Source organism: Pan paniscus, chromosome 9 (genome assembly GCF_029289425.2).
Source record: "Pan paniscus chromosome 9, NHGRI_mPanPan1-v2.0_pri, whole genome shotgun sequence".
Lineage (NCBI taxonomy): Eukaryota > Metazoa > Chordata > Mammalia > Primates > Hominidae > Pan > Pan paniscus.
Window position 1 is genome coordinate 33,916,457 of NC_073258.2, and position 27,418 is coordinate 33,943,874.

Here is a 27,418-nt window from a genome sequence, read left to right on the forward strand (position 1 = left end):
AGCCTCCTGAGTAACTAGGACTGCAGGTGCACACCACCACTCCTGGCTGATTTTTTATTTTTTATAAATAAAGGATTTCCAAGGCTGGTCATGAATATAATATTTTTAATAAAAATACGTTGCATTTTTATATGTTGTGTTTTTTTACTTTTTAAATTGACATATAATAATTGTACATATTCATAGGGCACATAGTAATGTTTTGATGCATTTAATAAATACATAGGGATTAGCTCAGGATAATTAGCATGCCCATCATCTCAAACGTTTATTATTTCGTTGTGCTGGGAATGTTTAATATCTTCCTTCTGCTATTAGAAATGATATATTATTTTCAACTCTAGTCATCCTACAGTGGTATAGAATACTAGAACTTAAGGCCAGACATGGTGGCTCATGCCTATAATCCCAACACTTTGAGAGGCCAAGGTGGGAAGATTGCTTGAAGCCAGCAGTTCAAGACCAGCCTAGTCTATATAGTGAGACCCCATCTCTACCAAAAAAAAGTTTTAATTAAATATTATATTTATTTTTATAAATTTATATATGTAATTAATTTAATTTGTTTATATATTTAATTTAATATATTAAATTAATATAATTAATAATTAATGATATATTTAATTTAATTAATTTTATATATTTATATATTTAATTCATATATTTTAACTTTTATCTAATATTTTCAGAAAAAGAACACTATAACTTCTATCTAGCTATAAATGTACATCCTTTAACAAGTCTCTCCCTCGCCTTCCCTTCCAACTACCCATCCCAACATCTAGTACCTGTGTTCTACTTTTTATAATACTTCTATGACATCAACATTTTTAGCTCCCACATATGAGTGAGAACAGGTGGTGTTTAACTTTCTGTTCCTGGCTTATTTCACTTAATATAATGTCCTCCAGTTCCATCCACATTGCTGCAAATGTCAGGATTACATTCTTTTTTATAGCTAAATATTATTCCATTGTGTATGTATACACCACATTTTCTTTATTCATCTTTTTTTGGACACCTAGGTTGACTTCATATCTTAGCTATCGGGAATAGTGCTGCAGTAGACGTGGATGTCCGGATGTCTCTTTAATGTAATGATTTCCTTTCCTTTGGAGAAATTCCCAGTAGTGGGATTGCTGGATCATATGGTAGTTTCATTTGCAGTTTCTTGAGAACCCTTCATACTATTCTTCATAGTTGCTGCACGAGTTTATATTCCCACCAACAGTGTAATACGTAATATTTAATACCAGATATATATAATTTCATGTAAGTATATATATGAAATAAAACCTTACAGTTCATGTTACTAGCAATATCCTTGATGTTCAACTGAAAATGTAGTCAAAGACCTCATTTTGCCACGTGTAATCTATTAACAATATACTTTTATAACGTATACAAAAAATACTGAATCATCTTGGTATGTTGTAAGTGTGGAAAATTTAATGATACTTATGTTTTATTATTTCCTTTTATTCTATAACAATGTATTATTTTATAATACCTTCTGTAATTTACTATGTTAATATAATTCCATGGCAAGAATTCATCAATTCTACTTGAATGGTTGGTATTTTCTTTTTTCTTTAAATTATACAAGTGATATATGACTAATTTTATATTATTTTTCTGTTACTGCTATAAAAAATCACCACAAACTTAGTGGCTTAAAATAACATAAATTATTTCCCTATAATTCTAGAGGTCAGAGGTCCACAGTCAGGATCTCAAAGGATTAAGGTCAAGGTATCAGCAAGACTGGTTCCTTCTGGAAGCTTTACAGGAGAATCCATTTTCCAGTTCTGTAAACTACCAGCATTCCTTGGCTATGGCCTCATCACTCTAACCTCTGCTTCCATCATTACATGGCCTCTCTGACTTTTACCCTTCGTCCTCCTTTTATAAGGACTCTTGTGATTATATTGTGCCCAGGGCAATCATTTCCCCATTTCAGGATCCCTAATCACATATGAAAAGTCCTCCTTGCTATGTAAAGGAACATTCACGGATTCCAGGAATTAGGACATGTACATCTTCAAGGATAAGCAGGAGCATTATTACAGCCTACCACTCATTCTTTTATTTTTTAGTTTCAATTTTTTAAAAATATCATCGTTCTCTTCTACCACAGGGCCTTTGCCATTCAGTCTTCTTGGACATGTAACTCTTTACATTTTCCCCCTAACTAAATAATTCCTTTTCAGCTCCCAGAGTAGTATCTCCTACAGGGAAACCTTCTACTTCTCCTCTTTTATATCCTTAAAGCATCATGATGTTCTCAAGCCACAACAAAGCCATCAGAGTTTGATTTCATCTCAGATGGTTTTCATGTAAGCCCATGAAATGTAACCTTGATATTTAGGTTTATATTTCACAATTTTAGCAGTATAGCATCCAAGACATAATTTTTAAAGCCAACTCTCAGTTATCTACAAGTGTATTATACACATTTAAGATTATCTGAATCAAAAATAAGTTTTTATTGACAGTAACACCTCATTCCCTGGCCTAAGGACCTTTTTTTTAAAGGATCTTTTATTTAAATAATATACTTCTGACCAGATCTGGAGATCAAAAAGTTATCAATGAGTTCCAATAAAAGCGAGAACCAACAAATTTATAAACTGGTGCTTGTTAAGCTCTGATTTCTAGTATCTCAGTATGAATGTCTTAAGAGAAGATGCTGGTTTTACCCAGCAGTAAGAAAGTTGATCAGTAAATTAAGTCACAGAAGTCAACTAACTTTTAATTTCTTCCTAAGAAAGCCATAATAAAAACAATGCTGAAGTATATTCTGAATCAAATATATATATTTTAAAGCTGCTCCTTTGAATTACCTGTTGCCTAAAGTTTCCACTGTTAGTGTAACTAATTGAATAATTATGCAAGGAAAGTTGTTATTGACATCCAAGATTTTGTTTGTAGTAAAAATGTGATTTAATTCCCCAATTTTTCTTTTATATGTAAGATTAAAATTTAGACTTTCATCAGCATTATCCTTTTGGTCTTTAAAATATCTGAAATCTAACTGTAATTCTATGACAGGAGGTCCATGATTAATTGATTTTATTAAATTTTCTACTCTGTAACAACTCTCTGATCTATACATCCTGTCATTGAATATTTTTAGTATTTGAGTCAAAATCATTTGAAAGAATATAAGTTCAAAATGGGCAATTGCTGGTATGAGGTTTACCCAAAACCAAGGGTCCTGAGTAGGAAAGCATATGCATACGACCTGGTGTCAGTTAGGAACAAATTGATGATACGTCATATTACAAACTATAGATTTGAAATACTTTTAAATAGGATTTTCAATCCAAGGGTCTGTGTTTCCAAGATTAGTCTTCAGGTGCTAGTTAAGTTTATGCTAAAACTGAAAAACTGCTCCTAAGGAAGTGTAATACTTACCGAATGACCCAAGTTTCACGTATTCAGTTACTCATTATCAGGGAATTGCTAAGTATGTGGAAAGCATTGTTTATTACTCTGTAATGATACCAAGTCTCGTAAAATATGATCCCTCCCCCCAAGAAAGAGTTTATCGTGGTAATTAATATACCACACCTCAGTATCTGCGGACTTGGATTTTAGTCCCACCTCTGCCATTTACTAATTGTCTGACTTAAAGAAAGTATCTTAGTTTGACTCTACGTCCTTATTTCCTTATCTTGAATAAAATAAGATAATAATAAAAATACCTATTTTGTTCTAAGGATTAAATGATAAAATACACATGAATTGCCTAATACAATAACTGGCATATTTTAAATACTCAATGTATGTTAGCCAAAACAATAATTATCATTGTTACTGCAATCTAGCTTGGGAAGTAAGATTTACAATCACAATGTGTCAAATACCAATTTAAGATAATAATAGATTAAATTATTAATTATTACTATGTATTGAGAATGCTGTAGGAAACAAGCCTTCTCTGATCATGCTATATATACAGTGTACATGTGCACACCCCCTCAGCAAACTGTTTGTTGCCTTCCTTGCACTTATCACAGTCTTTAATTTTTGTTGCTAGTTTCTTATCTGTCTTCCCCACTATATTATAAGCCCTTTTTATACTGGGGCCATATTTCTCTTATTCATTCTTTGCATCTCCAGCACCTGCTATAGTGCCTGAAAAAGAGTAGGCACTCAATAAATATTGGTTGAATACGTGAATTAGACAAGGGGGAAATTACTGTTGGCCAGCATGATCAGAGCAACATTGTGGAGAAGATACACTTTAAATAGGTCTTGAAAAATGAACAAGATTTGTATGGACAGAAAGAGGCAACAATACATTTTTGAGTTGAGATTGAAGGAAGAATGATGTGTTCATAGATATGAAATAAGGGCCGGGCATGGTGGCTCACGCCTGTAATCCCAACACTTTGGGAGGCCAAGGCAGGCAGATCACTTGAGGCCAGGAGTTCAAGACCAGCCTGGTCAACATGGTGAAACCCTGTCTCCACTAAAAATACAAAAATCAGCCAGGCATTGTGGCACATGCCTGTAGTCCCAGCTATTCTGGAGGCTGAGACAGGAGAATTGCTTGAACCTTGGAGGCAGAGGTTGCAGTGAGTCCAGATCGTGCCACTGCACTCCGGCCTAGGTGACAGACAGAGACCCCATCTGAAAAAGAAAAAAAAAAAATATGAAATAACTAAAACACAATAAGTAGACATGAAGAGTAAGAATCATTGAATTTCAGAAGAAAAGAGTTCATTGGCATAAATGGTCTTTGGATACCTCTTCAGCATACAGATGAGAAGAATAAGACACAGAGAGCGACATAATCAGTATTACAATCCATATCTTTTCATGTAACTATCCAAGCATTTAAGTACTGTATCATGTAAGTAATAGAGCTTACAATATAATAGGGGAGACTAGAACCCGTGACTTTAGGCTGTTGGTTCCATGAAGTAAGAAATAGATGGGGAGGTAACTATGAGCACGGAGTCTAATTAGGAAACAATTGTGACAGTCCAAATCAAAAATGATTAGGGAAACAAGATATAAAGCAAGAGGAATCTTGTATTATAGTTCTCTATGCTCTTTTAGATTGGATATGAATATTTATGGTTACAGTAAATATGAGACTCTGTTACACTCTAACTGTAAGTCTTTTATATTACGCTTGGATGATACATAAATGTAAAAAACAAAGTGTACTTTATTTTTAGAGATTCTTTATGAAAATGCAAACAGGTTCCATAAAACCTAGAGGTAATCAAAAACTTATCTGGGACACTTTTGAAAATGAAGACACTGTGTGTACCATGTGGTAGTGTTAAGTGCCCTTATAACAAATCATTCACAGAAGAGCCATAGACAAATAAACGTTTCGAAAGTGGGCTGACGGCTTCTGACAGCAGTATAAAGCCATCTTTCAGAGCCAGTAATTCAGTCAGACCCATCTGAATCATTTCCTCTATAAATTGTCTTTAGTAGAAATACAAGAAAAAGCACCAGTGAACTAATAATTATCTCCTCTTTGTCATCAGAGTGGCCTAGGTTAAGAAAATGCCACCTTAAAACTAATTTAATCTTTTAAAATTTACCTGAAATTATTCTGTTATATTTTTGGTAAAATACAGCACATTCGAATATTATATATTTTTATTTTATATGTATAGATTTAGAAAGTTTATGATGATAAAGATAAATATGTACCTCTGCATTATTTTAGACTACAATTTTTAAATATTTTGACCAAACTAACCAAATTAGTCATTTATTTAATAAACTATTAATAGTAGGTACAGCCTTGGTCTTTTTATTATTTTCCTTCCTTTCACTTTATTTAAAAAAATTACCTAATGAATTAAATCATAAACCTGCAAATTATCAACTGGCCCATACTACAACGCCATATTAATGATGCAGCTGATGAAAATAAGTATCAATAACCTAAAGATGCATAGTGCTAGAGACAAAGGTGGCATTTTACATTTTTATTAACACTTGTAATTTTCTTCTGCTTGATTTCTTTTAGGCCAAGCCCAATTTCTTCTAAACCATGGGTCAGTGAGCTCATGTTGATTCTCATATGAATGATGGGCTTGATTTTGCAAAGCTATCACCAACTACCAATACCTAGGTCTAGTTACCATCATTATGAACAACCTAGAATATAACATTACAAATTAGAATGCATTATTTCCTTTAATTTCACTAACTATGGCAATACTAGACACCAACAGAATTGTGTACGTTTGTGAAGCATTATATTTTTAAATGTTATTAGTGTGGAAGTAATGAAATCACATAAAATTCAATGATAATACTCTGTTTTAAGTATATGTTATCTTTCCTTGTTAAATATCATTGAAATACAAAAGAACCTGTGTTAACTTAAATATTCTTAATAAGGCAAAGTTTTATATTTAGTAAATGATCTCTTGTAACCAGAGATAAGTTTGAGAGCAACCAGGTTTCACCAGGTAATACGTATCTGCAATAGTAGCTTTTCTACATCCCCCAAAATGAAAACAATATTATATTAATAAATCCTAAGAGGCTTCTATTAGCTTGATAAATAAGTACATTTAAAATACAAGGTAAAAAGGATTTGTTTAAATACTTTGAATATCTTTATCATACTATTCTAGTGATGTCAAATACAATTTTCATTTTTAAGAGATTTTGGTTAGAATTTAATCTTTGAAAATATTAATAACAGCTTACAGCAGGTAAGCTATAAAATAGCACTGGATGCTGTCTATTTAGTTTCTGGTTGAAAAAGCACAGCAGTACTTTAGTTCATTACCTTTGAAAAAAACAGTAACAAGATAATACAGCTGCCTCTGATTAAGATGTAAATTCTTTCTAATTAGAATGTAAATTCTTACATTTAAATGAAGACATCAATTGTCAGGATGCCATATGATATCTTATTCCACCTTGCCTGAATGAAGCCCTCACTGCTCATCTATGCCACTAAAATAGTTTTGCAATCCCTTTGTTCTCTGATTCTTGTAATATTCTCTCTTCATGTTCCCTTTTCACATTGCTTTTGTTTGTTTTCCCCCTTGCATCTGATATTGTTGTGCCTTGGGATTTTGCAGAAATTTGGAATGAAAATTGAGTTCAGTCAGTGCCAGTATTTGCTTGTGCCTCAATTACTTCTGCTGAATTTTCCTCAATGCAAATCAGGCAGGTTGCATAAAGTGGTGCATGTATTTGAAATAATTAATTTTCCGTAAAACGATGGATCAAGTCCAATCAACCTTCATGAAATCTAAATAATAGAATAGAGAATTAGAAATTAATTAACATTTTGTGTTGTTAATACTTTATGGTATAATCTAGCAATGGTAAGTTTTACTGTTGATTCTAACTTTTTCTTTATCAAATGTTGATGAAAACCTTCTGCCTCAATCATTTCTTGCCAGAAATATGCTAACAAGGAATTCTGTATCAATAACATTGAAGCAAATATTTCAAAGTATAATGATTATACAAACAATTGACCAGTAAGTTAAATTATTTGTGCTTCTCTTTACTGAGCTATGGTAAAAGTTTTATCTTGCATAATATACTCTAATTTATAGAAATCTACTATTAATGTTAGATAAGGCCATGACCCTTTGAGCATCATATTATTATATATTTATGCCATGTTTCCTCAACCAAAAGAGCTGTAACTTTAGAGGTAAACTCAATTCCACCAACCTTACAGTGTTAGGCAAGGAGAAACCTAGACACTGAAAGAAAGCTTTACAGATAGAAGAGTACCTACCCAAGTTAGTTGTATTTATTTTTAACTATTATAGAAAATTTCAAACATACACAAAAGTAGAGAATAATATAATAAACCCCTGTGGACCTATCAACCTTCTTCTCTCCTCAAGGGGAGGTAACAGGGAAACTAAACATACAAACCTGCAATATAATGATTAGAATGCAAATAACAAACAATAATGTGCAATAGAAGCTAAAATGTAGTTAGAGAATAGGAATGCTATATAAGTGCTTAGAGAAGGACAGTTTGTGCTGAATGGACAGAGAAGAGAAAGAACATGCCAAGCAGAGTAGAAATATTTTAAGAGATTTAGGGGTGACCAGTGTCTGTGACGGTATAGAAAAGACCAGCACTGTATGATTAATCATAAGTTTCATTTTGGATGTAAAACTGCTTAAGTCTGGTAAGATGTAGGGATTTGAGAGCCAGGCAATACATTTTAGTAACAGTTAGCCAAGGTAGTATTTTAGGCATGATAATAATAGAATGAAAAATACCTTCTTTTTGTCCAAACAAAAATCTCTTGCTGTAATTAAATTTATTTCCTTAGATTTTTTTTATCATGTTCACAAACAGAAGGACATTCTAGTGACTAAAATATAAATTGCAAAGAAAAATTTTTTATTTCTAACTCAGCTAGTTAAAAGTAAATGTTAGTAATGACTCTGCAGTGATGTTTACTATATTTCATTTTACTTCTTCCAGTACAATCAAGAGAAATATCACTGTTGACTCATATTGTTTCTTAAAAGTTGTTTAAAACCATATTTGTTTTTACACAATTCCAAATTTGTGGAATTTACATGCTGTACCAGTTTTCTATTGCTGCTATGAAAAATTGCTGTAATTTTAGTGGGTTGAACAATACAAATTTATTTTCTTACGGTTCTGGCAGGCAGAGGTCCAAAAAGGGGTCAGCACAGCTACGTTCCTCCTGGATGGTCCAAGGAAGAAGCTATTTCCTTGCCTTTTCCAGCTTCTAGAGGTTGCCTGCATTCCTTGGCTCATGGCTTCTTCCTCCGTTTTCAAAGCGAGCAACATTGGGTTGAGTCCTTATGTTACCAACTCTCTGGTTTTTTTTCTGCCTCTCTCCTTCACTTTTAAGGATCCTTGTAATTACATTGGACCCACTTAAATAAACCAAGATCTTCCTATTTTAAGGTCGACCAATCAGCAACCTTAATTCAATCTTTCACCTTAATTCCTCTTTGCCATGTAAGGTAACACATTACAGGTTCCAAAGACTGTGGTGTGGACATTTTTTGAGGACTGTTATTCTGCCTACCACACATTTCTTTCATTTTTACTCATCAGTAACCACTATGATAGTTCATAGAGATGGACGAACCACTTCGTTGGCTCAGATGGCAACTCTTTCTCAGATTTAAAATAAACTAATATTTCTCATTTTAGATGAATTTGAGAAAAAGAAGAAAGAGAAATTAGACTAAATGCTGTAAATTAAAATTGTACAACCAAATGTAATCAGTTTTATAAAAAATGCTTAATAAAATTAGTCTTTGTGGACATGGCCAAAAAAACTGTATTTCAAAGAAGGGAATAAGAAGCCAGAATTAGTTGATTACTTTCTATGTGGCGGACACTATAATAAATATATTAAGATATTATTACCTTTTAATATTTAAACACTCCTATTATTAGCTGTATTTTCCTTTTAAAGATAAGAAGCTGAAGATGGAAAAATGTAGGTAGCTTCCCAAAAGACATGCACACAGTTACTGAGAGATTCCAATGTGTTCATGTTACAGCACGCTAAATTGTGTGAAATGTCAGTTGTATCAATCAAGAAACAATTTCTAAATATTAAGATCAGGCATTCAAAGTATTGTGGAACCAACAAGCAAGTATGAGACATAATCCCTGCCTTCAAGGAATTTGTAATCTAGTTGTAGAAATAAGGCTAAACACATAGCATAAGTGTTTTAAAGCATGAATTCTGGTGTCAGACAGCTTTAGGTTAGAATCCTTGCTCTTTTACTGCCTAATCTTTTGCTACTTATATGTGAGCCTAGGTTTCCTTTCCTGCCTCATTGGGTTGTTACAAAGAGTAACTATACATTAAGTCACTTAGCCTAGGATCTGACACAGAGCAAGCACTCAATAGATGGTAACTGCTTTACTAAAATAAAATTCAAACAGTACAAGGGCTGAGTTAATGATTACACAGTTAAGGGATATAGGAGTTTAGCAGAAGAAGAGCTAACTGTCAAACCAGTGATTTCATGTAAAGTTAGAGATATATATTAATACAAGGAGGTTTGTTTGTTTGTTTGTTTGTTTTTGAGACAGGGCCTCGCTGTGTCACCCAGGCTAGAGTGCAGTGGCATGATCGTAGCTCACTGCAGCCTCAAATTCCTGGGTTGTAAACCATCCTCCTGCCTCAGCCTCCCGAGTAGCTAGGACTACGGGCACACACCACCACATCCAGCTAATTTATTTATTTGGTAGAGACAAGATTTTGTTATGTTGCCCAGGATGGTGTCAAACTCCTAGCCTCAAACCATTCCCCTGTCTCAGCCTCCCAAAGTGCCGGGATTGCAGGCACAAGCCACCGTGCTCTGCCTAGTTCTTTATTTATGAGGATCATGAGTAGCAGTATAGTGTAGTGGTTAAGTGCACTGGCTCTGGAAAAGAATATCTGCTTTTACATTCTGTCTCTTTACTAATTTGTCTATGCCTCAGTTTTCTCATTTGTAAAATGGGGATAAATATAGTTTCTATATCATGGGGCTGATAAGATTAATATGCAAAGTGCTTAGAAGAGTATCTGGCACATAAATGCCATATAAGTGTTATTATTAATATCAAGGAATACTGTGTGTAGCCCATCAGTGATCCATTGTAGTTGAGAGTGATAGTAAGAAATAATACATGTAGTTTCAGTTTCCCATTGCAATATAGATGATTTATGTAGCTGGACAACCTTACCAATAGGATAAGCATTATACAAGGATATATCAAGTACCTGCAATGTACCTAGCAGTATGCTTTGGATAATACAAAATAACAAACATTCTCAATTTCTATAAACCTCCCTGTTTAGATGAGAAGACAAAACTGATAGTGAATGAAATAGAGATTAATTAAGTGCTAAAATTAAGGTAAATTGATGCCAAGTGCAGTAAGAATTCAGAGAAAAGAGAAATCTTTATGGATCATATTATACATTACTAGAAAAAGTAGGACTTGAACTAGGACTGGAATAATGGATGAGATTCTATTGACCAGTGAGAAGATAATGAACAGTTCTAAATATAAGAAATTGCTCAAACCAGGAGTCTCATGCATCTTTTATTCTAAACTTTCCCCCCAACTTGTTAATTTGGCAGCAGGAAAAAAAAATTGAATGAGATGGCCACAAATGCCGTAAACCTGAGGAATCATAGATAAATGAAGGAATTGAAGGGATTTAAGAACAAGGAGTCTGTGGATAGAATTTGGGAGTTCCAGGAACTTGGATTGAAAAGAAATGTACATGTTTATTTTTACTAGCCTCCCACTGAAACGTAGCATTTTCTTAGTTATAAACATAGGCAACCAACCGCAGTCACATTAGCAGTAACTGTGACTGTCGTCAACAGAAATCATAGACTTTTTCATACATTTATTGCTGTCTCAAAGTATTACTTACCTCATTTGTAATATATTAGTATCAGGCCCATGGCTATTCTTGTTATTCAATGGTTAATAAAAATGTGCAGATAGATGGTTATATAAAAATTTATGGCCAGGCACAATGGCTCACGCCTGTAATCCCAGCACTTTGGGAGGCTGAGGCGGGCGGATCACAAGGTCAGGAGTTCAGGACCAGCCTGGCCAATACAGTGAAACCTCATCTCTACTAAAAATACAAAAATTAGCTGGGTGTGGTGGCACACGCCTGTAGTCCCAGCTACTCGGGAGGCTGAGGCAAAAGAATCGCTTGAACCCAGGAGGCGGTGGTTGCAATGAGCCGAGATTGTGCCACTGGACACCAACCTGGGAGACAGAGTGACGCTGTGTCTCAAAAAAAAAAAAAAGAGAGAGAATTTATTATTTGATAACATTTCAGTGAAGTTTATTTCCTTTGTAATTTAGTGTATTTTATTTTATACATTTAAAATCATTATTCTGAAAAAATGACATCATCATAGTGCTTCTATTTATGGACCTGGGAATATATTAGTTTTTTGATAACCGCATCCATAGTTGACTCATATTGAGCTTACAATCAACTACACCCCACCCTTTCTTTAATGGACCCGGGGTCTCACTATGTTGCACAGGCTGGTCTCAAACTCCTCAACTCAAGAGATCCACCTGCCTCAGCCTCCCAAAGTGCTGGGATTACAGACGTGAGCCACTGAGCCCAGCTCCTAAAACTCTCTTTTCATATGTGCTACTTTAGGCTGTGTTTATTTCTGAATATAGGCAAATAGCGTTACAATCAAACCAGTAGCTAGAACTCACAAACATGAAATTCTTAGAGCAGTACTTTATAAAATTTCTGCCCACCTAAATGTAGACCTTAATATTAACCATCTGAGGTGATATCTTGCAAGATATTTTCTATATGCAGATATACCTGCCCAAGAAAAATTATATTTCTTTTTAAAACAGTGGTGCTTTCTGGTTTGCTTTGCAGAATGAGGAGTAAAAAAGGGCTATTCTGGTGATTATTGCTGTGTATTAAACCACCGCAAAACATAGTTATGGAAAACACTCATTACATTCAAGGCTTTTGTGGGTCAGGAACTTGTATAGGGAACAGCAGGCATGCTTGTTGGATGCACTATTCCATGGTACCTAGGTACTCAGTTGGAAAAATTTGATGGCTACAGTTTGGAATCAACTAGGAGTGTCTTCACTGACCTATGTAATGCTTGATGCTGACTGTCCACTGGGACCTCAACTGGAGCTGTCTTCCGGAGCACCTGTGTGTAGCCTTTGCATGTGACCTGGACTTCCTCACACATGGTGGTCACTTCTTACATGATGGTCAAACTGCTTAGATGGCAGCTTAGGCTCCAAAAGCTAGTGTCATAGTAAACAAGATGCATTGCCTTTAATGACTCATCTCAAAACTGACAAAGCTATCACATCTGCCGTACTTTATGGATTAGAACAATAACAAGTTCACTCAGATTCAAGGGGAGAAAAATTAAGCCCTGACACTTAATTGTGGAGGAGCAAGGTCACAGTGTACAAGAGTATATGCAATGGGTGATGCTGTACAGTTATATTTGGAAAGTACAGCCTGGGCACAGTGGCTCACACCTGTAATCCTAGTACTTTGGGAGAGCAAGGTGGGAGGATCACTTGAGCCCAGGAGTTTGAGACCAGCCTGGGCAACATATTGGGACCTCGTCTCTACGCATAATTTAAAAATTAGCCAGGTGTGGTGGTGTGTGCCTGTGGTCTCAGCTACTCTGAGAGGCTGAGGGGAGGATCTCTTGAGCCCGAGAGGTTGAGACTGCAGTGAGGCATGTTGCACCACTGCAATACTCCAGCCTGGGTGACAGAGCAAGACCCTGAAAAAGAAAAAAAAAAAGAAAGAAAAGAAAATCTGTACCTGTAAATAGGCATAAAACTGTGGTAGTTTGAAGTATGTGGATGCATGGCATACATTGGCAGAGTTTTTGTGGAATGGTTATAGATGAAACATCATTTGTCTTAATGGCTCAGATTTGAAGTTGAGGTTTATAATTATGTTTTTATCATTCTAATAATGAAATTTCTCACTTTATTAGGGTTGGAGGAAGAGTCTGTGGTCTTTTCCAAACTTGAGGATTTGATTTTTTCCAAAACTTGTAGCTTTGTGTTTATCAGCAGAGCTGAAAGCCACAAGTATTATCTGATACATACAATAATGACAGAAGAAAAAAATGTTCTATGTTTTCTTCACTAAAAGTTTTTATGTAAAAAAGAAATATAGGGCGAATTATATAGCATAAGAATTATATCTCATTAAACCTATTTTTTAAAAACAACCATAAACAAATACTGACTTTTCGCTAATGATATGCATGCTGGAGTGGTTAGGGGTAAAATATACTGATGTCTGCAACTTTCTTTGAAATTCACCACAAATTAGAGAGACTGGTGAATGTGGATAGATCTTTAGAGAGGTGAAAAAGCAAGTGTAGAGAACGGTTACTTGTACAACCTAAGTGATGTGTAAATGCATATTCTCTTATATCTGAAATTTTTCACAATAAAATATTGGGAACAATCATAATGAGACACCACTACATGATCACTGGAATGGCCTTTTGTAAAAAAGCTTTGTTTTTTTTCAAGTGTTTTTTGTGTTAAAAGCTCTGACATAGTTTTGGTGAAGTGAAGTTATATTGACTACTTCATCATCTATTTTTATTCAAGCAGAAGGGAAGAGTTAGGCACAGATTCTCACCACAGTTCTGTGACTGCAGAAACCTTTAAGATAAATAATTGTAATTAACACAGCCTTGGCACTGGCAAAACAAAAACTCGGAACTTAATATGTAAACAATATGATCTCCATTTCAAATGCTGTTTGTCCTCCTAAAATCTTACACCTCTTTTTTCTTTCTAGGCAGTTACTTTTTTTTTTACTTTCCTTTGACCTCGACAATATGTTCCCTGTTTACATTATTCATGGAATCATGAAGGGTCACTATTGTCTGCCCAGTCCCAAGATAGTTTGGCACTTTTTCAAATTGTTTTGCTTGAATTGTAGTGAAGTGGTAACCCGCTGATGCAGGCATGCACTTCAGCACCCTTGTGCTATAGTAAGGCCAAAAAAAAAATAGATTAAAGGAATTAAAGTCTCTTTCAGTTGCTTAGCAAAGGAGTAGTTGGTAAGGCATAGTAAAACTTTACAACTTTTTAAGTTTTCTGATAGAATTTGAACTCACTGAAACTTACACGTTAACTGAGAGGAGTACTAAGTAATCAATTGAGGTTATTCCAACCAAACATTTAAAATATCCTTGTTAAGTGTCCACCAGTGAGTGGTACTAAGTGTGACATACTGTGCACAATCCTTGCTCTTAAGAAACATGAACAGCATAGCTAGGAAGAAAAGTTGGAGAGGACACCAGGGCATAAGCAGATTCGCACTGCAAGATAAAGCAAAAAGAAGATAAGTGCCAAGTACCAGATGGAATGAAATCATGTTCCTTTTGCTCTCTTGCCCAGCCTAAGAAGACAGGCCAGGGGAGTTTGTGATCATGGTACAGAAATGGAGGCTATTGCTCAATTTGCTCACTCTGCCCCATCGGTCAAAATTGCTATTCAAAATGTGCCTTGCTCCCTATTTTGTATTTAGAGTCTTGGATTCTTATTTGAAACTTGGCAGCTTTGGAAGCTGTCTTATATTTTGTTCTGCTTTAAGACTTTCACTGCCAAGTACATATTCAGGCTTTGTTTGCCAGTTTTTTTGATTGTGTGGTTGAATGCCATCCCTGGAAAGATGTACTTTTGAGCTAGTATGAAGTCAATGAGCTGCCTTCAGCATTCATGAGGAGGTTCTGAAGTTTCTGTTTCAAGGCTTTTGACATGTCAGCGTGTGTAAATCTAGTCTGATGCCAAGATGCCTTATGCCAATGGGTTCCTTTTGATTTTGGTATGCATGATTTTCCTTGTGCATATTAACCTGTTGCCATTAAAAGAAACAGAAAATTATAAGATCATGTAATATAACATAGGTTCTAGCCACAAATAACATTAGTACTGTATCACAACACTGATTTTGGTTTGTTAGAATTTTTAACTGTCTTGGCTTTTTTTTTTTAATATCCTTTCTAAAACTGTGTATTCAACTCCTGATTTTTCATTCAACCCATGATGATGCTTCCTGACTGCTCAGCTGGAATCTGGATTTGCCTTCTTTCATTCAGCACACTTCTGAAGCAGTGGCAGGTCTTGTGGGGAATTTTGGGGGTAGCAGATTCAAATTTGGCAGGACCCTGGGGACATTAATCAATTGGAAAATATAAATGAGCAAATCATTTCTCAGATAAAATGGTTCAATTAAAAATGATATTGAACTGAAAAAAACAAAACGTTACCAAACTAAAAATGTGTACAATTCATAGGCTCCACAATACGTTTATTTTGTTTCTATGTACTTTTTAGGCTTGATCTTACCATCTTTATAATTTAAATAATTGGCAATAACTTATAACTTGTTGTAATGATAATGAGTTCACCTTTACTACTTACTCCCTGACCGATGCTGTGGCCCTCTCCAGTGCCTTCCTCGCTTTTATTATGTTCCCACAGCAGCCTAATACACAGCCCTGTGGCCAGCAGCTTCCACAATATTTGTTGTGGAAAATACTGATTGATATTTTGGGTGAAAAATTGTAACTTAATGGTACTTTATATCATTATTAAACATACATAATATTTCAAATATTAAATAATTGCAATGTTCCTCAGATAAAAACACGTCTATCCAACCTGGCCATTGGAAGTAAGAGAAAACTTCCCACAGAAAACTCTTAATATATTATTTTTGTTGCTGTTGTTGTCTGTTTCCAATGTTTATTCTTTTGTCCAAAACACAAATGATTAAGACTTGAGAATTCAGGAAGGAGGAGTCAGTACTTAATTTCCACTATGTGGAATAAAGAGAATGGTAATCTTGGAAATATTGAGCTAGTATGAGTTTTTTAAATTAGTTATACATTTTAAAATTTACATATGATGCTTACAATTGACATTGTCTATATTCAGATAGTTTAATAATCAATCATCTGTGACTTCTCAGTGAAAATGCCTAGTAAAAGTTGTAAAACCCTTCTGTGGAAGAAAGTAAGCCTTGCAGACAGAATGACTACATAATTTTCAGGGCCCAGTGAAAATGAAAATGTGGGTCCTGTGGTTCAAAAAACCAGAAAACTTGCCATTAAAAATACTAAAATATGAACTTTTTCCCTTTCTCCCAAGGTGTCTCTTCTCTCTCTCTCTCTCTGTCTCTCTCTCTTTCTCTTTCTCTCTCTCTCTCTTTCTCTTTCTCTCTCCCCCTTTCTCTACCTGTATTGCTGTATTTATTTGCTAATTAAGGTCATGCTCCTTCAGGCACAGGGATACTCAGCACAGACTTCACAGGACCCTGTGGGTCTCACCCCACAACTTGGGACACAAGCAGCCCATTAGGTATCAGGTTTTTGCTCTTGCCAGCCACTGAGCTGATGGGCTGTGGTCACCAGAAGTGGGGAAGTCGAGCCAGGCATCACCCTCCCACAGGCCCGCTGCCCCAGCCCTCTCTGGAAGGCTTTTGCAGCCTCCATGCTGGAATGTGGTAGGTACCTGGATGAGAGGTGGCAAGAAGCTTACCCCTGCCCAGTCACCCACCAAAGTCCTGAGGCACTGCCAGTTTAGGGCAGGACAACTGTCTCCATGTCCCATCTCAAGATGCCATGGGTCAACCCTAATCCTTTTTACACCCTCAACTAGGCCCTGAATGAGGCAGAAAGTGATAGCAGTCACTAGTCACTAAGGAAGGAGAAAGGAGACTGGGAATCCTGTGAGGGCTGAAGCCCCAGCATATGGCAGAGCAGGTATGGACTACCCATCCTAGAGGCCAGGGGACAGGGACTGCATAGTAACCAACACCACCCCCGCCCCCCGCCACCCACTCCCCCAGGTCCACACATACTTCATTGTTCCCACAAACTTCACTTACAAAACATAAATTCAATAATGAAATCATTAGGAATTTCATGACAGCAAACACAGAACATTAAACCCCAAACACAGGACCCTTCGAAGCACAGTTTTCTGTGTGATGCCAAAGAAGCTGGACCCACCTGCTGGATAGACCCAATCTACCTACAATAAAATAATGGCTAATATGTATTATGCCAGACATTGTTCTAAGCACTTTACATGTATTAACTCATTAATCCTCAAAGACCTTAATGTATATGCCATCATTATCCCCATTTTACAGCTGAAGTAACTGATACCCAAGATCACTGTGTGGTAAAGGGCACATGGAGGATTCAAACCCTGACAGTCCGCCTCCAAAAGATTCTTATAGGAGAACTGAAAAAGGAGCAAATAACTTATTTATGCACTGAAAAAGCAGGTCACATTTATAAACACTGTACAGTGTTCGAGGCTTTGTCTTAAAGCAAATTTCTAGAAGATAAAATCCTAATTGGTTGCAGGTACCTTGAGTGAATAGGCTGTCTCCTTCATCTAGTTAAAACACTAAATGCAACTATAAAATAAGTAGGGTTGTCTATGTCAAAGGCCTGGAGATATTAAATGTAAAGCAAAGGGGATTTATGGATACTTCAAAAATTGTGACATTTTAAAACTTTCTATAGATGGCTACTCTAATCCTCACCTCTACCCCCACATTGCCCAGCCCGAGGTTATGTAGCTAATTAATGACAGAACTGGGTTTCCCATCAGTTTGTCCTGGTCAAGGAAGTGGAAAGGAAGTTACCAGGCCCCTCTTATATTGTTAGTGCATGCTTAGGCCCCTCTAGAAGACTGGACTGGGAAGAGGAAGGATGTGGGAAGAAAGGGCGTGTCAACCAACATCTTACTGCTGGCTTTATTTTCTTCTTGTCTCCCTGATCAAAGGTGATTTCATGTTTCTTTATATAAAAACTAACATTGACTGCAACCTTTTCATTTTAATCATAGTTGTAATTATGAAATCACTGTTTTAATTGAAACTGCTGTTATAAAATATTAACTAATTATAATGGAGGCATTGCTGGACCAACTTGTCTAAAGCCATGTCTCCAAAATAGAAGAATTTAAAGATAATAAGCCGTGTAATTCCTTGACTCCAGTGCCTTCAAATCACCAACAAGACAGATCCTAATAATTCTCATTAACTTTATTTGTGGATTTGCAAGTGACCAGGCCAGAGGCCATGACTTACTTCTTCCAAAGTCTTTCTTTCACTCCAGAGTGTAGGATGTCACCATACAAAAGCGTGAAATAAGAGCCATGGCCAACAGGTTTTACCAGTTTATTGAGGCATCTCAACTCAGGAAACATACACATTAAACAGTTTGATTTGTTCTTATTGTGGCTTTCAAGTGTGCTTTGTAAAATCTTTTCCTGTCCCTTACATGTATCTTTGTGTTATTCTGCAGCTTTGGGGTCACTTGTTTATTAAAATTCAGTGTTGTTTAAAATTTTAATCCCAAATGTAGTTTAAAATCTCCTCTGCTTTTTTCCCAATGCAGACTTCAGTGAGGATCCTCACTATTTGAGATGTTGAAGGAATTAGAGAGCAAAATCTGGTTCAAAGATTGTGGTTCTCCCTCCTCTTTGCAAGACCTGGTTCCTCCAATTCGTTGGGCCAGGGGAGAAAGAGTGGGAATAGGCATATGTTTCTTTACACAGCTGCCCTCTCAAGAGTCTGCTGTTCATTATGACTGCTTCTCTGACTACCTCTGAGGCATCCACATCATACTTTCTGATGTCAGGGTACAGCAATTGTTACATCTCCTCTCCTGCCCACAGTGGTGTGCCTCACCAGCCTCTTGCTGATGGATTCCCCTTGCCAGGCAGGTCATCATCTTGGGTAGAACACCAGCAAACTGAACTCAGCAAGTGAAACTCATCCTGCTTGTCCCACAGGAATTTCCTACATCCTTGCCAGGCCAGACCATGGTCATGCAAGCTGCTCCACCACCACCCCTTCTCTCTGCCCTGCCATTTCTCTCTAGTTCTCCCTGCCTTGCTTGACAGGAACAGGGGCAGATAAGCACATTCTCTGCCTAGACTGATGTTCACTGGAGAATGGAGTGCCAATCTTTTCATCTTGCAAGCTTGGCCAGACTTTGAGTTTGTCTCTTGGAGCCCCACCCAGCACTTTTGAAACCAGCTTCACAAAATAAAATCTTTTCACCACAAGCACTGTATTTCCCACACAGACAAGTTACCTCATAACTCTTGCCATTCCTTCCCGAAACTTCTTAAGTTGGAGCCATGGCTGTGGTAGTGGGTATACCTCTTCCGCCCTTAGAGGGTATCTGGGTCCAATTGCTGAAGCCTCACTTTGGGCATTGCTTAGTCTCTATTGTTGCCAGGGATGGGTCCATCCTGTAAGCAACTACTCCCCATGCCGTTATATTTATATGCTGATAGAAGGAGTAATTTTTGATGCAGCGTCAAGTTCTTGAGAAATTCTTGACACACAGTAAAAAAATTTTTTACATGTCAGTTTCCTTACCTTTTCAGAAAAGGCTAAGATTCTAAGAATGCTTAACAAAGGAGGGTGGTATATCAGATAGACTTTGGCAAAATGAATAGGATTGAGGAAAGATAATCTCAGAGGAGAATGTAAACAGAGGTTGAGATCTGGAAAATTGAGGAACAGATTTGGGGAAAGTGAGTAAGCTTTTTTTCTAATGAAAATACAGGCTATAAGATCAGAAAAGCAGGCTGGGAACATCAGATCAAGGGGTTATCAAGGACAGAATTGAAGACTATAAACATGAGTACAGTAGAAAGGCTTTTCAGCAGAGTGAGCTGTGGGAAATGGAAATTTGGGGAAGTTCACTGTTAGACAAGGTGCAGAAGAGGGTGGAGGGAAGGAGACCAGGGAACTGGTATTATAGCAATTTAAAAAGGAAGAAATAAAGGGGCAAGGATACAGGGGAACACATGAAAAGGGAGACTGTAAGCAATATTGGGATCATTTGTGATTTTTGGTAACTAATCTTACAGGAGAGGATATGCCAGCATGTTCCAAATGCCTGCTATGTAACGCTAATTCTATCAGATGCTACAAATCAACAAAAAATTCTCTGGTCAAATATGCTGAGGAAACTCAGCATAATATGGTCTCTACTTAAAATTTGTAAAGTAACATAGAAATCCTAATGAAGGGGCAGTGGCCAAAAAGAAAAAAAAAAGGGGAATCCTAATGGAAAAGAAAACACCACATTACCTTGTTTAGCCCAGCATTTTTAACAATTATTTGATTATAGAACCATCTTTTATGTAAGTCCCATCATACAGTACCAGTGTTCCAAGAAATACACTTGGGGAACCACTGGATTAATTATACAATATGAATTGATTGATGTATTGGTTTGCATGTTAATATTATGTTTTTCTATAATAAACAAACAGAAACATAATTTATAATGAACTCTGTTTCTGAGTAGGAAATAGTTCTTGAACTGCCTAAGCTTGAGCTATATCTTTTAACACTTGGCCTTGTCTCATTTTCAAAATGAAATATATTTTTATAATAAAAGGCCAAGAATAAGTAGCTCAAATTTCATAATTTTATAGTCATCTCTGGGAATGTAGCCTTAAGAAACATCACTGTCTGTGGACAGTATCAGTGTCCTCAGCTTTGGGCTCAAAAGAAAAAGAACTTTATTTTTACAGTTTTTTTTTTTAACTTTAAAGTGAACATATGTAGAGTTTTTATTTGGGAGACTAATGAGGAAAGCTGTGTCTCATTTGTTATATTGCTTCACATAGTAACTGCTAACTAAAAATGTGTTTGATTTGATATTAATTATTTTTTATACATAAAAGAATTTGAGATCTTGATTTATTGGCTCAGACTAGGTAGTTTATGGGAGAAGGAGGACTTGGGAGAATCAGGTCTCATGTTCTTTCTAATATAGCACTTCTCCTTAAAGAATAGAAGATAAGGTTACCACTTTTATTGAATGTCAAAAGGACATTTCCTTTGTTTGTAAATTATTCCAAACTGCTAAGAGGGCCAAGCCACAGAAGCTACTGTGTTCGCTTACTCTTGGACATGACTCCCTCCCTTCCAAACATTTATTAATGTCAGTGAACATAGTAAATGTGTCTATCTTGTCTTTATACTTTTCACTGTATCCACTAAAGAATATCAAAGACTAGTAAGCTCTGATGGTGAAGGTAGGAAATATGCCCATTATCTATTATTATTGTTTCACATAATAACTGCTCGAATAATGAAGAATTATTGAATAATGAAGAAACTGAGACTCAGAAAGGTAGTAACTTACCACAGCCATAGGACAGGTTGATGACAGAAAGAGCATGTATCTTCAGCTTCTTTGTAGCACAAACACTGCATACCATCAAGCATTCAGAATAGATACTCTAAGTGCACATCTGTTGAATAGCAGATTTGTTGGCAGAGATGATAAGCAGTATCTTATGCATAGACCTACAAGTATGTTTTTCAATTTAAAGAGGCTCATCTGTCTCAAAAATAAAGTGCCTGTTACTTTACATCAAGCATGAAATACTGCCATTATATTATTTCCCAAAAAAAGCATATAAACAAAACTTATAAGAGAAATAATCTCCAACAATAGAATAAAGATGATTATAGGTTTTAAAAGCTATTTGCTTTATATCATTAATAAGGATATGCTAGGTTGAAGAATACGTAATCTATTGAAGGGTTGTTACCTCAGAGGATGGAGCTAGGGAATTAAGAATAGGAAGGGCATTTTTAGTTTTTCTTGTATACATATAGTATTTTACATTATATTTATTATAAGCATATATTACTGTTATAATTTTTTCAAAGTTCATAAAAATGTCCTTTAAAGAATAAAAGCATAGAATCAACTTGGTAGACATTTATGCTTTTGTCAAAAAATTAAGTATTTCAAGTATATAGATACTATTAGAAAGCTTCTGTGTACCTAGTACCCTAACTGTGACAAACATAAATGTTTTAGGGAAGTAAGATTTTTAAAAAGTAATACCCCAAATTTACCCAGCTAACCAATAGTAAGTATGAGTTCTTAGGCTTTCCTGCCTGTATCTATATAGATACACAAAGTAGCATATGCTGCAAAAGCTCTAAGTCTTTGCAGCAGTGCTCTGCTGAAAAACAGTTGTAACCATTGGTTGCTGGGCAATAGACAACACAGCAAACCCAGCTCCCTTCACTTCAACGTTTATTTATCTGGATTAATGATGTAGATCATCATAAACAAACAAGATATTTGTTATATAAATAGGATAGCTAATGCATTTCAGGAAATTTTAAGATTTTCCTTAGTGTTCATGTGTACTTTCAGTGCTTTTAACCTTGAAAGAGATATATATTGTTTGGAAACCAAAATTAAAGTTAGGTTGAAAGGGTACAGTGTGATCTCCTTGCCTCGTGATAAATTACACCATGAATCTTAGGAAGGCATATTGAGCTTTCTATTTGAATTGTTTCATAATAGATAGAAATTATAGAATAAATTCATTTATATTAAAGCACAAAATAGTCTTATTAGCTAGAGGAGAAAATTCTAAGGTATTCCTGGCTCTCTTTCTCTTCCAAATGTCAAAGAAAAATCAAATCCAAAAGAAAGGTTTTAAACTAGTGAAACAGAGTATTGTAATTGTAGCTCATTTTAAAATGTGCTTGTTCATTTTTAAGGGCTAAGAAAGTTATACGTGTAGTATATTTCAAAATGTTTTATGAGGTAGGATGTCTACTGTAAGTTATAATGGCTGTACTAAACCATAATAACAATCAGTACCAAAGCTCTATGGTCTCTGAACAGATTGTTTCCGCAATTAGTATCTATGTACTAACTTAGCAATAAAAATATATATTGGCCCATTTCCTCAGGCTCTACCTCATGGGGACGATACAAAAATAAAATGAAATAATAGGCAAATAATCATTTTGGGAATTAAATATAAAATGTCACTAGTGGCATAATGTGTAATAAAAATAATAATAGATACCAATACTGACATACTAGAAATTAGACTTCAGATCTCAAAAAAACATTTTTGTTGTTAAACGCTTCTAACACCCTTTTGTTTGGTTCTCATGGTAATCTGTATTAGTGGGAAAGCTTTGGGGCTTTCTATATGCATAAATGCTTCAGCTGTTTAATAAATTAACCCATTTACTACTATACTCCAAAAACTGATTGCCATCCTTATACACCCAGCCGTTTTCATCAAACAACCAGTTGGCTTATTAATTATAAAATTGGTTATCAGTATGAGTGTGTGACACAGCTTGAATGAAAGCTTTTTCCAAAAATGCTTGTTCTCTTCTAGCTTGTCTACGTATAATTCAGCCACATTGACTACAGCACCATTAGTTTGGCTGAGACTTATTCTTCATATAATTTAGTGGCTATTAATCAGTGAGATTGTGCTATTAAGGAAGCCAACTTAAGAAAAGTCTAGTAGTGACATCTGCGAGATTGTAGAATAGGAATCCCCAGACATTCTTTCCTTCTGTGGAAATACCAATTCAACACCAAAACATAGACCAGTTCCCTTTGTGAGAAATCCAGAAACCAGTTAGGATACTCCCACACCCCAGGCAAGTGCAAAATTAGCCACTGTAAGCCAACAGGAAAATTCATTGCACCCTCTCACCATTGTCCTTGCATACTCCGAGTCAATCAGGAGGTGTTTTAGTCCATTTGTGCTACTATAACAAAATGCCACAGACCTGGGTAATTTATAAACAATAGACATTTATTTCTCACAATCTTGGTGGCTGGGAATTCCAAGATCAAGGCACCAACAGGTTCAGTGTCTGGTGAAGGCCTGTCTAGGTGTTCTCACATGGTGGAAGGAGCAGAAGAGCAAGAACGCACTCCCTTCAACCTCAGATTCCATTCATAAAGGCAAGTCCTCATGACTTAATCACCTCCTAAAGGCCACACCTCTTAATATTGTTGTATTGGGGATTACATTTTAACATGAATTTTGGAGGGAACATCATCATGCAGAAGGAAACTCTCAGCTCCAAGCTTCTCCATGGACAGAGAAGACTGGACCATAAACATCCAACATTCTGACTTCTGAGGGGAGCTGCCCAAGGGACTGGCTTCTGTGTCATCTCTCTCAGAGCACTGACACGGCCTGGCATACTCTAGATGCATTAGGGCACTGAGAGCAAGAGCTTGGCAGTGTGCTACTGCTCCAGAAACTGCAGTATAGCAGACACAGGAAAATACAACTTGGTTAGCTCTATCTCAAGGGGAAAGAGAAGAATGGAGCATGTGTTCAACATTCTAGCATTTTAGGGTGCTGCCCAAGGGGCTGAATTCCTTCTAGCCTGACATAGGACACTGACAGGACCCAGCATATTCTAGATTCCTGGGGGTCACTGAGAACAAAAAAGAGCTGGGTGATGTCCTGCTGCTTTAGAAGACCTTCAGTATATCAGAGGAATCAGAGGGAGCAAGAGATTACAAGCTCCTGAAAAAAAAAAGAAGCCAGCAAATCTAAGTAAAAATCTAAACACACAAGTTTAGAGAAGACACATCAGAGAAAAAGCTTGAAAGACTCCCAGAACCTCTAATCAGGCTGATTGGCAAAAGTCTTTCTCTGTACAAAGACAGTCTGAAAAAACTGAGCGAGGTGGTTACTTTGTCAAATGTGTAGATACCAACACAAAGTTATAAGAACGTGAAGAAACAGGGAAATAGGCCAATCAAAGGAGCAAAATAAATTTCCAGAAACAAACCCTTAAAAAACAGGTATGTGAATTGCTTGACAAAGAATTCAAGGTAACCATCATAAATATGTTAATCAAACTCAGAGAAACTATGTGTGAACAAAATGAGTATTTCAACAAAGAAATAGAAAATATAAAAGAACCAAACAAAGTTTGGAGCTGAAGAGTGCAATAACTAAACTTTTAAAAATTCCCTAGAGGGTTCAACAGCAGACTTGATCAAGCTGAAGAAAGAACCAACAAACTTGAAGACAGATCATTTGAAATTATCCAGTCAGAGAAGCAAAAAGAAAAAAAGAATGAAGAAAACCTAGGGGACTTATGGTACACCATTAAGCAGGTGTGTGTGTGTGTATGTGTGTGTGTGTGTGTGTGTGTAGTCTGTGAAGAAGAGAGAAAAAAGGAGGCAGAAACCTTCTTTAAAGAAATAGTGGAAACAACTCCCCAAATCTGGGGCTGGAAATTATGTCCAAATTCAAGAAGCCCAGTGGATCCCAAAGAAGATGAATCCAATGAAGTCAACACTAAGACACATTATAATCAAACTGTCAGAAATAAAAGACAGAATTTTGAAACAACAAAAGAAAAGTGAATCATCACAAACAAGGGAAACTTCATAAGACTATCAGTGGATTTCATAGCAGAAACTTTGGAGGCAATATGAGAATGGGATAATATATTCAAAGTGCTGAATGAAAAAAAAATTGCCAACAAAGAATAGTATCTCTGGCAAAACTATTCTTCAAAAATGGAGCAATAAAGACTCTCCTAGATATTCAGAAGCTGTGGGAGTTTATCACCACTAGACCTGCCATCCAAGAAAGGCTAAAGGGAGTCCTTCAAGTTGAAATGAAAAGACACTAAACAGTAACACGAACAGGGAAGTATAAAGCTTGCTGATAAAGGTAAATATATAGACAAATACAGAATACTGTAACACTGTAATAGTAGTATATAAATCACTTTTAATTCTATAGAATTTAAATAAAAGTAGAGTATCTATAACTATAAAAATATGCAAATGGATACACAGTATAACAAGATCTACTTTGTGACATAAATAATATAAAGTGGGTGGGGGTAGTGATAGAATAGTTTCTGTATGCACTTGAGGTTAAGTTGTTATCAGCTTAAAATATTTTGTTATAACTGTAAAATGTTTTGTGTTAGCCCCATGGTAACCACAAAGAAAATACCTTTAGAAGATACAAAAGAAAATGATAAAGGAATCAAAGCATGTCACTAAAAAAAAATAAAAATAAATTAAAACAGAAAGGAAAACTGCAAGAGAGGATAAGACAGAAAACAACAAAATGGCAATGGTAACTTCCTCTCTATTCAAAATTACTTTAAATGTAAATGGATTAAACTGCCTAAGCAAAAGACACAGAGTGGCTGAATGAGTTTTAAAAATAAGATCCAACTATATGCTGTCTACAAGAGATTCACTTAGATTTAAGGGGACACATCAGCTGAAAGAAGAGGGATGGAAAAAGATACTTCATGCAAATGGAAACCAAAATAGAGTAGGAGTAGCCATACTTTTATCACACAAAATATACTTTTTGTCAAAAACTGACACAAGAGACAAAGAAGGACATTACATAATGATAAGAGGGATAATTCACCAGGAAGATATAACAATTGTAAATTGTTATATAAATGTACCCAGCATCAGAGCACCCAAATAGATGAAGCAAACAGTGACAGAACTGAAGGGAGAAATATGCAGCAAGACAATAATAGTAGGAGATTTCATACCCCACTTTAAATAATAGAAGAGACAGAAGCTTGGTAAGGAAACAGAGGACTTGAACAACACTACAGACCAAATGTATCTAACAGACATACAAAACACCATACCCAACAGCTGCAGAATATACATTCTTCTCATGCACACATAGGACATTCTTCAAAACAGATCACAAGTTAGGTCACAAAATAAGTCTTAACAGATTTAAGAAGATTAAAATGGGCATGGTGGCCCACACCTGTAATCTCAGCAATTTGGGAGGCTGAGGCGGGTGGATCACTTGAGGTCAGGAGTTCAAGACCAGCCTGGCCAACATGGTGAAACCCCATCTCTACTAAAAATACAAAAACCTAGCCAGGAGTGGTGGCATACACCTGTACTCCCAGCTACTCCAGAGGCTGAGGCAGGAGAATTGCTGAAACCTGGAAGGTGGAGGTTGCAGTGAGCCAAGATCATGCCACTGCACTCCTGCCTGGGTGACAGAGTGAGACTC

The 27,418-nt window shown here is 36.0% G+C and overlaps 1 protein-coding gene and 1 long non-coding RNA gene across 5 annotated transcripts in view; one reads left to right on the plus strand and one right to left on the minus strand.

The window, feature by feature from the left end:
* Window positions 1-27,418, plus strand: part of ELP4 (elongator acetyltransferase complex subunit 4) — a 274,679-nt gene that overhangs the window by 196,424 nt on the left and 50,837 nt on the right. The gene's annotated exons all lie outside the window — the stretch shown is intronic.
* Window positions 795-27,418, minus strand: part of LOC129393352 (uncharacterized) — a 60,956-nt gene continuing 34,332 nt past the window's right edge. Inside the window, exon 3 of the long non-coding RNA XR_010113348.1 lies at window positions 795-21,841. This is a non-coding gene — a long non-coding RNA (uncharacterized LOC129393352). The remainder of the gene's footprint in view (window positions 21,842-27,418) is intronic.